At 69.4% G+C, this 15,000-nt stretch overlaps 1 non-coding gene across 1 annotated transcript in view; it reads right to left on the reverse strand.

The window, feature by feature from the left end:
- LOC132247622 (5S ribosomal RNA) overlaps window positions 1–88 on the reverse strand; it is a 119-nt gene extending 31 nt beyond the window's left edge. The window contains exon 1 of the ribosomal RNA XR_009458901.1: window positions 1–88. This exon is cut by the window's left edge and continues 31 nt beyond it. This is a non-coding gene — a ribosomal RNA (5S ribosomal RNA).
- Between the last annotated feature and the right edge of the window lie 14,912 nt (window positions 89–15,000).

The raw sequence follows: 15,000 nt of genomic DNA on the forward strand, positions 1-15,000 counted from the left end.
TCCCATCCAGGTACTAGCCGGGCCCGGGACTGCTTAGCTTCCGAGATCGGACGGGATCGGGCGCGATCAGCCCGGTCTGGCCGTAGGCGGCGGGGAAAGGTAAGGCGGGGGTCCGCAGAGGCTCGCAGGGGGTGGACACGGTGCCTGGAAGTCCCCTCTGGAAGGCACGGGGTTGAGACGGTGCCCGCAAGTCCCGATGGCGAGGCCAGGGGCGGGCGGACCTGGGGAGCGAGCGGAAAAGCCCATCGGCATCCATGGGGTTGACCTGGGGAGCCTAAATGCCCCTAGGAATACGTGGGGTGGAGCTGGGGAGCGGAAAAGCCCCTAGGAATACTTGGGGTGGAGCTGGGGAGCGAAAATCCCCATAGGAATACATGGGGTGGAGCTGGGGAGCGAAAAAGCCCCTAGGAATACATGGGGTTGACCTGGGGACCGAGAAAGCCCATAGGAACACATGGGGTTGACCTGGGGACCGAAAAAGCCCATAGCAACACATGGGGCTGACCTGGGGACCGAAAGAGCCCATCGGCATCCATGGGGTTGACCTGGGGAGCGAAAATCCCCCTAGGAATACATGGGGGGGAGCTGGGGAGCGAAAAAGCCCTTAGGAATACATGGGGGGGAGCTGGGGAGCGAAAAAGCCCTTAGGAATACATGGGGGGGAGCTGGGGAGCGGAAAAGCCCCTAGGAATACATGGGGTGGAGCTGGGGAGCGAAAAAACCCCTAGGAATACTTGGGGTGGAGCTGGGGAGCGAAAAAGCCCTTAGGAATACATGGGGGGGAGCTGGGGAGCGGAAAAGCCCCTAGGAATACATGGGGTGGAGCTGGGGAGCGAAAAAACCCCTAGGAATACTTGGGGTGGAGCTGGGGACCGAAAAAGCCCTTAGGAATACATGGGGGGGGAGCTGGGGAGCGGAAAAGCCCCTAGGAATACATGGGGTGGAGCTGGGGAGCGAAAAAACCCCTAGGAATACTTGGGGTGGAGCTGGGGACCGAAAAAGCCCTTAGGAATACATGGGGGGGGAGCTGGGGAGCGAAAAAGCCCCTAGGAATACTTGGGGTTGACCTGGGGACTGAAAATCCCCATAGGAATAAATGGGGTGGAGCTGGGGAGCGGAAAAGCCCCTAGGAATACTTGGGGTGGAGCTGGGGACCGAAAAAGCCCATAGGCATCCATGGGGTTGACCTGGGGAGCGAAAATCCCCATAGGCATCCATGGGGTTGACCTGGGGAGCGAAAATCCCCATAGGCATACGTGGGGTTGACCTGGTGCCCGCCCCCCCCCACGGAAGTCCGTATGAGGTTTTTGAAACGGGCCTTGCCCGGGCCTTCGATCCAGGAGGGCGGACACTTTCGGCGGTTCGTCCCGGTGGCTGGGCCGGGTGCCGCATCTACAATATAGCCAAGAAACGTTCGCGGAGATTTTCGAGAACACGTTTTTAAGGACCCTCAATGCCCATGTTCGGTTCCAGAAAGCCGGTCAGAGGGATCTTCGGGGCAGAACCCTGCCGTGCTGAGGGGCCAAACCCGAGTTTGGAGCCAGGTCAACGGGGAAAACCGGAAAAGGGCCGGAGAAGGCGGTCAGGCCGGGCGAGAGTTCCAGGAGCTCGGCCACAATTCCGATCTCGTCCCGGTCAAGGGCTCCGTGGAAGGGCAGCCCGGGGGCGGGTCCAAGGGCCCCGGCAGGGACCCGGGCCTCCGGGGTCGGAGCCCAGGCACCCCGCCGAGGGGTGGTCGTCCCGGGCCAAGGCGGCGGGAGCCCGGGCAGGACTCCGCGGGGCAGGCCGGGCGGGAGTTCCAGGAGCCCGGCCGCGATTCCGACTTCTCCCCGGTGCCCTGCCCGGAGGCCGGGCAGGTCCGGGGGCCTTCGGCGCGGGCGGCGGGATGCTCCCGCGGGGGAGACGAGCCGTGCTGGGCCCCGGGAGGGAGGCCCGGGGTCGACCTGGCGCCGGGGCTCCGGCCCTGGAAGTCCCGATGAGGTTTTTCAAACGGCCCGTGCCCGGGCCTTCGCTCCAGGAGGGCGGACACTTTCGGCGGTTGCCCCCGGTGGCTGGGCCGGGTGCCGCATCTACAACATTGCCAGGAAAGGTCCGCGGAGATTTTCGGGGACACGGTTTTCGGGACCCTAGATGCCCATCTTCGGTTCCAGGAGGGCGGGCAGGGGTACCTCCGGGACTGGACCGTGCTGCAGGAGGGGCTCAACCCCGGGTTTGGCTCCATGTCGACTGGAGCTCCGGCCCAGGGGCGGGCCGGGCGAGAGTTCCAGGAACCCGGCCGCGATTCCGGCTTCTCCCCGGTGCCCTGCCCGGAGGCCGGGCAGGTCCGGGGGCCTTCGGCGCGGGCGGCGGGCTGCTCCCGCGGGGGAGACGAGCCTCTCTGGGGCCCGGGAGGTTGGCCCTGGGTCGACCTGGCGCCGGGGCTCGGGCTCCGGAAGTCCGTATGAGGTTTTTCAAACGGGCCTTGCCCGGGCCTTCGCTCCAGGAGGGCGGACACTTTCGGCGGTTCGTCCCGGTGGCTGGGCCGGGTGCCGCATCTACAATATTGCCGGGAAAGGTCCGCGGAGATTTTCGGGGACACGGCTTTCGGGACCCTAGATGCCCATCTTGGGTTCCAGGCGGGCGGACGGAGGAACCTCCGGGGCCGGACCGTGCTGCAGGAGGGGTTCAACCCCGAGTTTGGCTCCATGTCGACTGGAGCTCCGGCCCGGGGGGCGGGCCGGGCGGCCTGGCCGGGCGAGAGTTCCAGGAGCCCGGCCGCGATTCCGACTTCTCCCCGGTGCCCTGCCCGGAGGCCGGGCGGGTCCGGGGGCCTTCGGCGCGGGCAGCGGGCGGCTCCCGCGGGGGAGACGAGCCGCCCTAACGCCCGGGAGGGAGGCCCGGGGTCGACCTGGCTCCCGAGCTCCGGCCCTGGAAGTCCGTATGAGGATTTTCAAACGGGCCGTGCCCGGGCCTTCGCTCCAGGAGGCCGCACACTTTCGGCGGTTGCTCCCGGCGGCTGGGCCGGGTGCCGCATCTACAATATTGCCAGGAAAGGTCCGCGGAGATTTTCGAGGATACGGGTTTCGGGACCCTAGATGCCCATCTTGGGTTCCAGGAGCTCGGACGGAGGAACCTCCGGGGCCGGACCGTGCCGAAGGAGGGGGTCAAAACCGATTTTGGCTCCATGTCGACTGGAGCTCCGGCCCCGGGGCGGGCCGGGCGGCCTGCCCGGCGAGAGTTCCAGGAGCCCGCCCGCGATTCCGGCTTCTCCCCGGTGCCCTGCCCGGAGGCCTTCGGCGCGGGCGGCAGGCGGCTTCCGCGGCGGAGACGAGCCTCTCTGGGGCCCGGGAGGTGGGCCCTGGGTCGACCTGGCGCCGGGGCTCGGGCTCCGGAAGTCCGTATGAGGTTTTTCAAACGGGCCTTGCCCGGGTCTTCGCTCCAGGAGGGCGGACACTTTCGGCGGTTGCCCCCGGCGGCTGGGCCGGGTGCCGCATCTACAATATTGCCAGGAAAGGTTCGCGGAGATTTTCGAGGACACGGGTTTCGGGACCCTAGATGCCCATCTTGGGTTCCAGGAGGCCGGACGGAGGAACCTCCGGGGCCGGACCGTGCTGCAGGAGAGGTTCAGCCCCGAGTTTGGCTCCATGTCGACTGGAGCTCCGGCCCGGGGGGCGGGCCGGGCGGCCTGGCCGGGCGAGAGTTCCAGGAGCCCGGCCGCGATTCCTACTTCTCCCCGGTGCCCTGCCCGGAGGCCGGGCGGGTCCGGGGGCCTTCGGCGCGGGCAGCGGGCTGCTCCCGCGGGGGAGACGAGCCGCCCTAACGCCCGGGAGGGAGGCCCGGGGTCGACCTGGCGCCGGGGCTCCGGCCCTGGAAGTCCGTATGAGGTTTTTCAAACGGGCCTTGCCCGGGCCTTCGCTCCAGGAGGCCGGACACTTTCGGCGGTTCGTCCCGGTGGCTGGGCCGGGTGCCGCATCTGCAATATTGCCAGGAAAGGTTCGCGGAGATTTTCGAGGACACGGGTTTCGGGACCCTAGATGCCCATCTTGGGTTCCAGGAGCTCGGACGGAGGAACCTCCGGGGCCGGACCGTGCTGCAGGAGAGGTTCAACCGCGAGTTTGGCTCCATGTCGACTGGAGCTCCGGCCCAGGGGCGGGCCGAGCGGCTTGGCCGGGCGAGAGTTCCAGGAGCCCGGCCGCGATTCCTACTTCTCCCCGGTGCCCTGCCCGGAGGCCGGGCGGGCCCGGGGGCCTTCGCCGCGGGCGGCGGGCGGCTTCCGCGGCGGAGACGAGCCTCTCTGGGGCCCGGGAGGTCGGCCCTGGGTCGACCTGGCGCCGGGGCTCGGGCTCCGGAAGTCCGTATGAGGTTTTTGAAACGGGCCTTGCCCGGGCCTTCGCTCCAGGAGGGCGGACACTTTCGGCGGTTGCCCCCGGTGGCTGGGCCGGGTGCCGCATCTACAATATTGCCAGGAAAGGTTCGCGGAGATTTTCGGGGACACGGCTTTCGGGACCCTAGATGCCCATCTTGGGTTCCAGGAGGTCGGACGGAGGAACCTCCGGGGCCGGACCGTGCTGCAGGAGGGGGTCAAAACCGAGTTTGGCTCCATGTCGACTGGCGCTCCGGCCCGGGGGGCGGGCCGGGCGGGCAGGCCGGGCGAGAGTTCCAGGAACCCGGCCGCGATTCCGGCTTCGACCCGGTCGACTGCACGGCGGGCGTGCAGGCCGGCGGCGACTCGCAGGGCCCCTTCCAGGCAGCGGGGCCCAGCGGTTGGAGCCCGGCTACCCCGGCGAGGGGCGGAAGAACCTGCACGGCGCGGCGGGAGAACCCGGCATGCTTCCGCGGGGCAGGTCGGGCAGGAGTTCCAGGAGCCCGGCCACGATTCCTACTTCTCCCCGGTGCCCTGCCCGGAGGCCGGGCGGGCCCGGGGGCCTTCGGCGCGGGCATCAGGCGGCTTCCGCGGCGGAGACGTGCCTCTCTGGGGCCCGGGAGGTTGGCCCTGGGTCGACCTGGCGCCCGGGCTCGCGCTCCGGAAGTCCGTATGAGGTTTTTGAAACGGGCCTTGCCCGGGCCTTCGCTCCAGGAGGGCGGACACTTTCGGCGGTTGCCCCCGGTGGCTGGGCCGGGTGCCGCATCTACAATATTGCCAGGAAAGGTTCGCGGAGATTTTCGGGGACACGGATTTCGGGACCCTAGATGCCCATCTTGGGTTCCAGGAGGTCGGACGGACGAACCTCCGGGGCCGGACCGTGCTGCAGGAGGGGGTCAAAACCGAGTTTGGCTCCATGTCGACTGGCGCTCCGGCCCGGGGGGCGGGCCGGGCGGGCAGGCCGGGCGAGAGTTCCAGGAACCCGGCCGCGATTCCGGCTTCGACCCGGTCGACTGCACGGCGGGCGTGCAGGCCGGCGGCGACTCGCAGGGCCCCTTCCAGGCAGCGGGGCCCAGCGGTTGGAGCCCGGCTACCCCGGCGAGGGGCGGAAGAACCTGCACGGCGCGGCCGGAGAACCCGGCATGCTTCCGCGGGGCAGGCCGGGCAGGAGTTCCAGGAGCCCGGCCACGATTCCTACTTCTCCCCGGTGCCCTGCCCGGAGGCCGGGCGGGCCCGGGGGCCTTCGCCGCGGGCGGCGGGCGGCTTCCGCGGCGGAGACGAGCCTCTCTGGGGCCCGGGAGGTCGGCCCTGGGTCGACCTGGCGCCGGGGCTCGGGCTCCGGAAGTCCGTATGAGGTTTTTGAAACGGGCCTTGCCCGGGCCTTCGCTCCAGGAGGGCGGACACTTTCGGCGGTTGCCCCCGGTGGCTGGGCCGGGTGCCGCATCTACAATATTGCCAGGAAAGGTTCGCGGAGATTTTCGGGGACACGGATTTCGGGACCCTAGATGCCCATCTTGGGTTCCAGGAGGTCGGACGGAGGAACCTCCGGGGCCGGACCGTGCTGCAGGAGGGGGTCAAAACCGAGTTTGGCTCCAAGTCGACTGGAGCTCCGGCCCGGGGGGCGGGCCGGGCGGGCAGGCCGGGCGAGAGTTCCAGGAACCCGGCCGCGATTCCGGCTTCGACCCGGTCGACTGCACGGCGGGCGTGCAGGCCGGGGGGCGACTCGCAGGGGCCCTTCCAGGCTGCGGGGCCCAGCGGTTGGAGCCCGGCTACCCCGGCGAGGGGCGGAAGAACCTGCACGGCGCGGCGGGAGAACCCGGCGTGCTTCCGCGGGGCAGGCCGGGCAGGAGTTCCAGGAGCCCGGCCACGATTCCTACTTCTCCCCGGTGCCCTGCCCGGAGGCCGGGCGGGCCCGGGGGCCTTCGGCGCGGGCATCAGGCGGCTTCCGCGGCGGAGACGTGCCTCTCTGGGGCCCGGGAGGTTGGCCCTGGGTCGACCTGGCTCCCGGGCTCGCGCTCCGGAAGTCCGTATGAGGTTTTTCAAACGGGCCTTGCCCGGGCCTTCGCTCCAGGAAGGCGGACACTTTCGGCGGTTGGCCCCGGTGGCTGGGCCGGGTGCCGCATCTACAATATTGCCAGGAAAGGTTCGCGGAGATTTTGGGGGACTCGGTTTTCAGGACCCTAAATGCCCATGTTCGGTTCCAGAAAGTCGTTCAGAGGAACCTCCGGGGCAAAAGAACCGTGCCGCGCTGCCTTGTCAACCGAGCGTGGAGGCAGCGTGCCCCGATCCGGCGGGCCTGGCCGTGCGAGAGTTCCAGGCTCTGGCCCGCGATTCCGGCTCCCGCCCCCCCCCCCCGGTGATGGGCTCGGAGGTCGGGCAGGCAGCGGTGCTTGCTTCCCCAGGAGTGGCGGGGCTCTCCTGACGGGGAACCGGGAGGACCTGGTGTCCGCCGTGGGACTTGGAAAACTTCTGCTCGGTTGCGTTGGGAGCGGTTAACGTGGGAGCTCCGGCCGGGACTATTGTTAGTTACTCTTACCCTGTTAGTAGCTGGGGGCCGCCCCGGTTGCGGCGGCCGATTTGACTGGCGGCACCGGCTGGTTGCCGGACGGGCGGTTAGTCCTCAGCCGAAGCTGAAAAAAGATTGTCCGGGCTCCGCCGCTGTTGGTTTCTTGGCGGCTGGGCTCCCGGTTTCAGAAAATAAAACATTGCGGGGGACAACTGAAAGAAAAACAGGGTGTGCACGTGGGGGGTCAAAGGTTCAAAACGAGTGCTCCCCCGGGGGACAGGGAGCAGAGCACCCCGGACAGCGCCCACCGGCCCGCAAACTGCTTCAGCTTGCCGGCGGCTACCGCCCAGTGGTGCTCCGCTCGGAGGCGGGCGCGCAGGACACCGAGGAAAAACGCCCCGAGGTGCCCGGGAGCCTTCCCGGCCAGAGCCTCCTTCCTGGATAGCCAGATGACGAGCTTGGCCAGAGCCAGGAGGAGGTTGACCAGTCGGTCCCGGGCCCGGGTGGGGCGACGGATGGGGAGTGCGTAAATAAACAGGTGCGGGGAATAGTGCAGCCAGAACTTGAGGAGCAGGTTCTGGAGGAGGAGGTGCAGGGGCTGCAGCCTGGCGCACTCGAGGACCAGGTGCGCCAGGGTCTCCCTCTCGTCACAAAACGGGCATCGGTCGGAGATGGTGTCAATCCGCGCCAGATACACGCCCGTCGCGGCGGCCCCGTGAAGGAGCCGCCAGCCTAGGTCCCCGGCGGCTCTCGGGACGAGCTCCGAGTAGACGCTGAGCCACCGGGGACCGTCGGCCACGCCCTCGCCAAAGTAGTCCCGCCATTGGGTGTCTTGGCGGGACGCGAGGGCGGCGTGGTGGAGCGTCCTGCGGACGAGCGTGTAGAGCTGGCGCCGGTGGGCCGTCGAGAAGCGGACCGGCGGGGTGTCCCCCAGCCTGCAGAGGTGGTGAGGGGCGGAGTGCCTCGGGGCCGGCCGCTGGGCGGGCCCTATCAGGAACTCCGCCGGGCTGGGGGATTCGGGAGGGCGGGGACCGCCCTCTCGCAGGACTCGCTCGACGTAGGCAAGGGCGTCTGCGGGCAGCGCAGCTTTCACCTCCCGGACTAGGCGCGAGCAAGTTGCACGCCCTATGGTCAGGCCCGTGCGCCGGGCCAGCGCCGCGGGGCCCAGCCATCCTCGCTCGTCGTAGTCCAGGAGGTCTCCGAGCCGGGTGACGCCCACCCGGGCCATCCTCAGGGAGGCCTCTGGCGAGGCTGCCGCCGGGACCGCCAGCTGCGGGTTAAAGAACAGCGGCTCGGCCAGCAGGTCGCCGTCCTTGGCCACCCGCGACGGAGACCTGGAGGCGGAGATCAGCCCCCAGGCCTTGAGGAGGTCTCGGTAAAAGGCCGGCAGCTCCCCCGCCACCCGCACGAGCTCCAGGCCGCGCAGGAAGAAGAGCTGCCGGTCGTATCGGAGCCCCCGGAGGCGGCGGAGGAAGGCGCGCCCCAACAGGCTCCACGCCGCGTGGCTACCGTCACTGTACAGCAGTCTCTGCAGGGCCTGGAGGCGGAACGTCAGGACCTGGCTGCGGAGGCACACCAGGCCCTGCCCCCCCTCCCGCAAGGGGAGGGTCAGCACCCGTGCAGAGACCCAGTGCCGTCTTGGCCAGAAGAACCCCAGCGCCCGTCTCTGGAGCCTGGCAAGAACCTCGGGGGGCACGGGGAGGGTATTGAAGCGGTACCAGAGCATGGACAGGATCAGCTGGTTCAACACCAGCGCCCGGCCCCGGAGGGACAGGCACCGCAGCAGCCCCGTCCACGCCCCGATCCGCCTCGCCACCCTCAGTTCTAGGTCTGCCCAATTCTGCGGGGGGGAGGGGTCCGTGGGGCTCAGGTAGACCCCCAGGTAGAGCAGCGGGCCCGCGCTCCACTCGATGCCCCGGAGCGCGGGTGGGAGCGAGCCCACCTGCCACCCGGCACCCACCGTCAGCCCGGAGCTCTTGGCCCAGTTGACCCGGGCGGAGGAGGCCGCCGAATAAACCGCCTGGCAGGCCGCCACCCGCTCCAGATCTTCCGGGCCCTGGACCGCGAGGAGCACGTCGTCGGCGTACGCCGAGAGGACCAGCCGCAGCGCCGGTTCCCGCAGCGCCAACCCGGCCACCCGCCTCCGCAGGAGGCACAGGAAGGGCTCCAGGCCTAGCGCGTACAGCTGGCCCGACATCGGGCAGCCTTGACGCACCCCCCGCCTGAACGGGATGGGTTCCGTCAGGGACCAGTTGAGCTTAACCAGGCACTCCGCGGAGGCGTACAGTACCTGGAGAGCCCGCACAAAGCGCGGTCCGAAGCCGAAGGCCCGCAGCGTGCCCGTCAGATACCCGTGGTCCATCCTGTCGAACGCCTTCTCCTGATCGAGGGAGAGCAGGCCGAACGACAGGCCCTCCCGGCGCGCCAGCTCCAGGAGGTCCCGCACCAGGTACAGGTTGTCGAAGATGGAGCGACCTTGCACCGTGTACGTCTGGTCGGGATGGATCACGTCCGCCAGCACGGACCGCAGGCGCAGCGAGACGGCCTTCGCCACCACCTTATAGTCCGTGCAGAGGAGGGACACGGGACGCCAGTTCCTCAGGTCGCGGAGGTCTCCCTTCTTCGGCAGGAGAGTCAACACCGCCCTCCTGCACGACAGGGGGAGCTCCCCGCGAGCCTCGGCCTCGGCCCAGACCGCGGCAAGGTCCGGGCCGAGCACGTCCCAGAAGGCCCGGTAGAACTCCGTGGTGAGCCCGTCCAGCCCCGGCGCCTTGTTGCCGGGCATGAGACGGAGGGCGAGCGTGAGCTCGGCCAAGGTGAGAGGAGCCTCCAGCCGGTCACGGTCGCCCGCGCCCACCTGCGGCAGTTCCTCCCAGAGCGCGCTGCGGGCCGTCGCCTCGGTCGGCTCCCGGGAAAAGAGCCTTCCGTAGAAGGCCCTCGCGCGAACTCGCAGCTCTCCCGGGGCCGAGAGGGGGGTGCCATCATCCGCCAGCAGGCAAGTGATGTGCTTTTTGGCCCCCCTCTGCTTCTCCAGGCCGTAGAAGAAACGGGAGCCGCGGTCCATCTCCCGCAGGAGGTGGACTCGCGCGCGGACGAACGCGCCGCGTGCGCGGCGGTCCTCCAGGGCTCTCAGCTCCTCCCGCCTCTCCCTGCACTCTCCGCAGAGGGACGGATCCTGCGGGTCGGCGACCAGGCGCCTCTCCAGCTCCAACACTTCCCGCTCGAGCCGCTCTATGGCCGCCTCCCGCTCCCGGGTGTGCCCCCGGGCGTAGCTGCGGCAGAAGAGCCGGATGCGCGCCTTCCCCCCGTCCCACCATCCCCGAGCCGAGGGGAAAGACTGCCGCTGCCCGCGCCAGGCCAACCAGAACTCCCGGAAGGCCGCTCCGAAGCTCGGGTCCTCCAGCAGGCTGTTGTTAAAGTGCCAGTAGGCCGACCCCCGCCGCCCGGGGCCAAACGCCACCCGGGCGCACACCAGATGGTGATCGCTGAAGGGGGCCGGCCTCACTCTGCAGGACACGGCTCGGGCATCCACGCGGGGCGAGATGTAAATCCGGTCCAACCGGGAGTGGCTCGCCCGCTCCCCCCCCACCCGCACGTACGTGGGGGCCGGGGGGCCGTCGGGGTGACAGACTCGCCAGGCGTCCACCAGGGAGTGCTCCTCCAGGATCCCCCTGAGGGCGTCCGCGGCGGCCCGGCACCGTTGCCTGCGCGAGCGGTCCTGTTCCTCGAGGGTGACGTTGAAGTCCCCGCCTAAGACCAGGCTCTCGCGAGGGCTCAAGGTGCCCAGGTAGTCGGCCGCCCGGCGGAAAAAATCCGCCGCGTCCGGTTCCGCGGCGGGGCCGTACACGTTCACAAAGTTCGTTACCGTCCCCGCCGCTCGGGCCCGGACGTGGAGCAGGCGGCCCGGCACCGCCTCAACGTCCTCTAAGATCTCCGGCCGCAGGCTCGGGGAGAACAGGGTGGCCACCCCGCACGAGGTGGCCGACAGGTGACTCAGGAAAACCCCGTCTCCCCACTCCAGCCGCCAGGCGGCGGCGTCGGCCGGAGTCGTCCAGGTCTCCTGGAGGAAAGCCACCGAGTAGCCCCCCTCCCGCAGGAAGGAGAACACCTGGCTCCTCCGGAGACCCTGCCTGCAGCCTCGGACGTTGAGGGTCGCGATGTTAAGCGACGTCATGGCTGGCGGGAGGGGGCTCCGATGGCTCGGCCGGGGGCTCGCGCAGGGCAACGCCCAGCCGGTACCCGGCCCCGCGCCCGTACACCGTCAGGGCGTCGTACATGGACCGGGCCCGGGTGTACACCCGGGCGTTGCATCTGTTCGGCCCCTTCCCCTCCCTCACCAGCGCCCTCGTGGCCTCGAGGATGCTGTTAAAGTCGCCCCAGCAGTCCAGGGCCAGCTGCACCCGGGCCGGAGCGCGCCGGGTGCTTTCCCGCTCCAAGAAGGCCACCAGGTCCTCCCTGGAGACTGCTGCTGGTGCTGGGGCTGGGGCTGGGGGGGTTGCAGGCTCAACGCTGCCTGCTGACCCCCCCGCATCCTCAGCCTGGTCAGGTCCAGTGGGGCCTGGCTGGCTGGCTTCCGCCGCCTCCGCCGCGCCTCCGGCGGAGGCTTCCTCGGCCTCCATCTGGACCTCTCGGTCCGCTTGGCTCTCCGACTCGGCCCGAGGGAGATCTGCAGCCCCTTCGCGGGGGGCCTGGCTGGGGGTGGGGGTGGGGGTGGGGGTGGGGGTGGGGGGGGGGGAACCTGGCCCCTGCTCTTCCTCCCCGTCAGGTGCCGCAGGGGCGGCTTGACTGGGGGCGGGGAGGGCCTCCCCCTCGGGACCCGTGCCGGAGCTCACCGGGGTGAGCCCCAGGGTCTCTTCGCTGAGGGGGGGGAGGGGCGCTGAGCTTGAGGTTGAAGCTGCTAGTGCTGTTTCTGTTGTTGTTGCTGTTGCTGTTGCTGTTGCTGTTGGGGAGGGCCCTACCTCCGCGATGGCAGGCTCAGGGGGCTCCTCCCGCATGGGCTCCTCCTCTCCTTCTCTTTCTCTCTCTCTTTCTCTCTCTCTCTCTCTCTCTCTTTCTGGGGCCTCCTCCACGGGGATTACCCGCACTTTCTCGGGAGGGGGGGGGTCTTCCGGAGCAGCTCTGCTGGCTGGTGAGGGGGCCTTTTGCACGTCGGCCCCCTCCCCCTCCTCGCCTGTGTCCGAGGGGGGGCCCTCCTCTAGGGAGGGATCGAGCTGCTCCGCGGCCTTTCTCTTTTGGGCCCGCCCCGATGGAGGAGGGGGGGGGCCCGCCCGCTCGCCCGCAGGGTGGTCCTCTCTATGGCCCGGAGGCTTGCCCGCGGTGGACGCTTGGCCCCGGGCCGGGGCTGGGGCTGGGGCTGGGGCTGGGGCTGGGGCTGAAGCCGGGACTGGGCCCGGCTCGGGGCCTACCTCCCTCTCCCCGTCTCCTGCTCCCTGCCCCCCGGTGACTGCGGCCGAGGCCGAGGCCGAGGCCGAGGCCGAGGCCGAGGGGGGCTCTGCCGCTGGGGGGCTCCCGCCAGGGCTCCCGCCAGGGCCGGGGGGGCTGGGGGGGCCGGTGGCAGGGCCCCCCCCTCCACTGGCGGGGGCCTGCGGTGGCCGCCGCGCTTGCCCCAAGGGGCATTCTTGGCGGAGGTGCCCTACCCCGCGGCACTTGTAACACCGCAGGTCCCCCACCGTGAAGAAGATGCGGTGCAGGGCCCCCCCAAACATTACCTGGAGGGATCCCTCCGCCCCCAGCTGCGCTCCCGCCGCCGGCTGGATCGTTACCTGCCGGCGGAACGAGCGCACGTGTCGCAGGGTGGGGTCCCGGCACCCCAAACCCAGGGGCAGCACCGGGGAGATTACCTTCCCCAGCGATGATAGTCGGGGCAGGAGGGCCCAATTAGGGAGGTACGGGGGCACCGAACTAAGGACCACCCGGGTCCCTGGCTCCTCTAGGGGCTCCACGGGGACGTACTCCCCGTCCACTGTGAGCCCCCTCTCCACCGCCTTCTGGGCGGCGGCCTCCGTGGCAAGGAAGAATACTCCCTTGCCGTGGAACCTGGAGGCCGCCACAATTTTCGGGGCCCCCACCACCCGAGCTAGGGCCCGCACGTAAGGTTCGAAGGCGGACCCTTCCCGCTCGGGCAGCCAGCATCTCACCCCATTTCTCCGGGTGAGTGCCGGGAAGGGGGCCCCCCCTCCCCCCGGGATCGAAGACGCCCAGGCGGTGGAGGTGCTGGCGCCCGGCCCCCCGCCCGGCCCCGCTGCGCGGCCGGCGGCCGCCTCGGCGTAACTGCGCGCCCCGCCCTTCTCCCGGGGGGGGGGCGCTCCTGCTGCGGGGCCGGCGCTAGGGCCGGGACTCGGGCCGGGGCCTGACTCGGCTGGGTCAGGGTCAGGGGGCGGGCTGCCTTTTGGGTTTGCGGGGCCCTTGCCTTTCCCCGCCCCCCCTTTTGCGGAGGAGGCCCCTGACGAGGAGGAGCCCTTCCCTTTCCCCTTCCCCTTGCCCCCACCCTCCGCTCTAGGGCCGGGGCCGGGGCCGGGGCCGGGGCCAGGGGCAGTGCCGGGGCCGGTGGCCCCGAGACAGGGGTCAGCCATTTCACAAACTTCAACTCCCCCTCCTTGCTTGGGAGGAGGGGGGGGGGGAGGCACCTCCTCCATGCTGCACCGTGCCGGGGGAGGACCACGGGGGTAGGGCGGCCGGGACACAGGGTCACACTGGGGAGGGGGGGGGCACGCTGCTGGCCTGCTCGGCCTTCACAAAACACCGGGAGCGGGGAGTGGAGCACAGGACGCACACAAAATGGGGCAGACACCCGGGGGGAGGGCGGGGGAGGGGAACAAAGGCAGCCCAGCCGCCACCTTTTTTTAGCACGACAAAAGCCTACTCTGAGGGGTGCTCCTGTGGGGTGCGCTGGGCTGTGCTCTTGTGGGGTGCGCTGGGCTGTGCTCTTGTAGGGTGCGCTGGCCTGTGCTCTTGTGGAGTGCGCTGGCCTGTGCTCTTGTGGAGTGCGCTGGCCTGTGCTCTTGTGGAGTGCGCTGGCCTGTGCTCTTGTGGAGTGCGCTGGCCTGTGCTCTTGTGAGGTGCGCTGGGCTGTGCTCTTGTGGAGTGCGCTGGGCTGTGCTCTTCTCCTCTGGGGTGCGCTGGGCTGTGCTCTTCTGGGGTGCGCAGGGGTCCACTGGTGCAGGAACCAAAGCAAACAAAAGCAGTAACAGTGGCAGCAGCAAACAGAAAGAAAAAACAAACCAAACAAACCAAACAAACCAAACAAACAAAGCAGCAGGAGCAGGAGCAGGAGCAGCTGCAGCTGCAGCCCCCCCCCAACCCCCAAGGCCAAGGCCAAGGCCAAGGCCAAGCCGGGGGGGGGGCACCAGCGGCAAGCTTGCAGTGGCAGTGGCAGTGGCACTATACAGCAGAGAGCCCCGACAGCGCCACACCCACCACCACAACCCACCAGCTGGCAGCCTGGGAACTGGCAGCACAGCCATTTTAAGCCTGTTCAGGGGTGGAGAGGGCGGGGCAAGGCCTTGAGTGGCGCACAGATTGAATGAATGAGACTCACCTGGAAACAGCCTAGTGGCCAGAACTGGCATGACATGCTGCCTGGAAGTCCCAATAGGAATACATGGGCTCAACCTGGCGCCCGGGCTCCTGCTCCGGAAGTCCGTATGAGGTTTTTGAAACGGGCCTTGCCCGGGCCTTCGCTCCAGGAGGGCGGACACTTTCGGCGGTTGGCCCCGGTGGCTGGGCCGGGTGCCGCATCTACAATATTGCCAGGAAAGGTTCGCGGAGATTTTGGGGGACTCGGTTTTCAGGACCCTAAATGCCCATGTTCGGTTCCAGAAAGTCGTTCAGAGGAACCTCCGGGGCAAAAGAACCGTGCCGCGCTGCCTTGTCAACCGAGCGTGGAGGCAGCGTGCCCCGATCCGGCGGGCCTGGCCGTGCGAGAGTTCCAGGCTCTGGCCCGCGATTCCGGCTCCCGCCCCCCCCCCCCGGTGATGGGCTCGGAGGTCGGGCAGGCAGCGGTGCTTGCTTCCCCAGGAGTGGCGGGGCTCTCCTGACGGGGAACCGGGAGGACCTGGTGTCCGCCGTGGGACTTGGAAAACTTCTGCTCGGTTGCGTTGGGAGCGGTTAACGTGGGAGCTCCGGCCGGGAGCGGCCCGGCGGGCCAGGCCGG

Source organism: Alligator mississippiensis, unplaced genomic scaffold (genome assembly GCF_030867095.1).
Source record: "Alligator mississippiensis isolate rAllMis1 unplaced genomic scaffold, rAllMis1 scaffold_20, whole genome shotgun sequence".
Classification (NCBI taxonomy): Eukaryota; Metazoa; Chordata; order Crocodylia; family Alligatoridae; genus Alligator; species Alligator mississippiensis.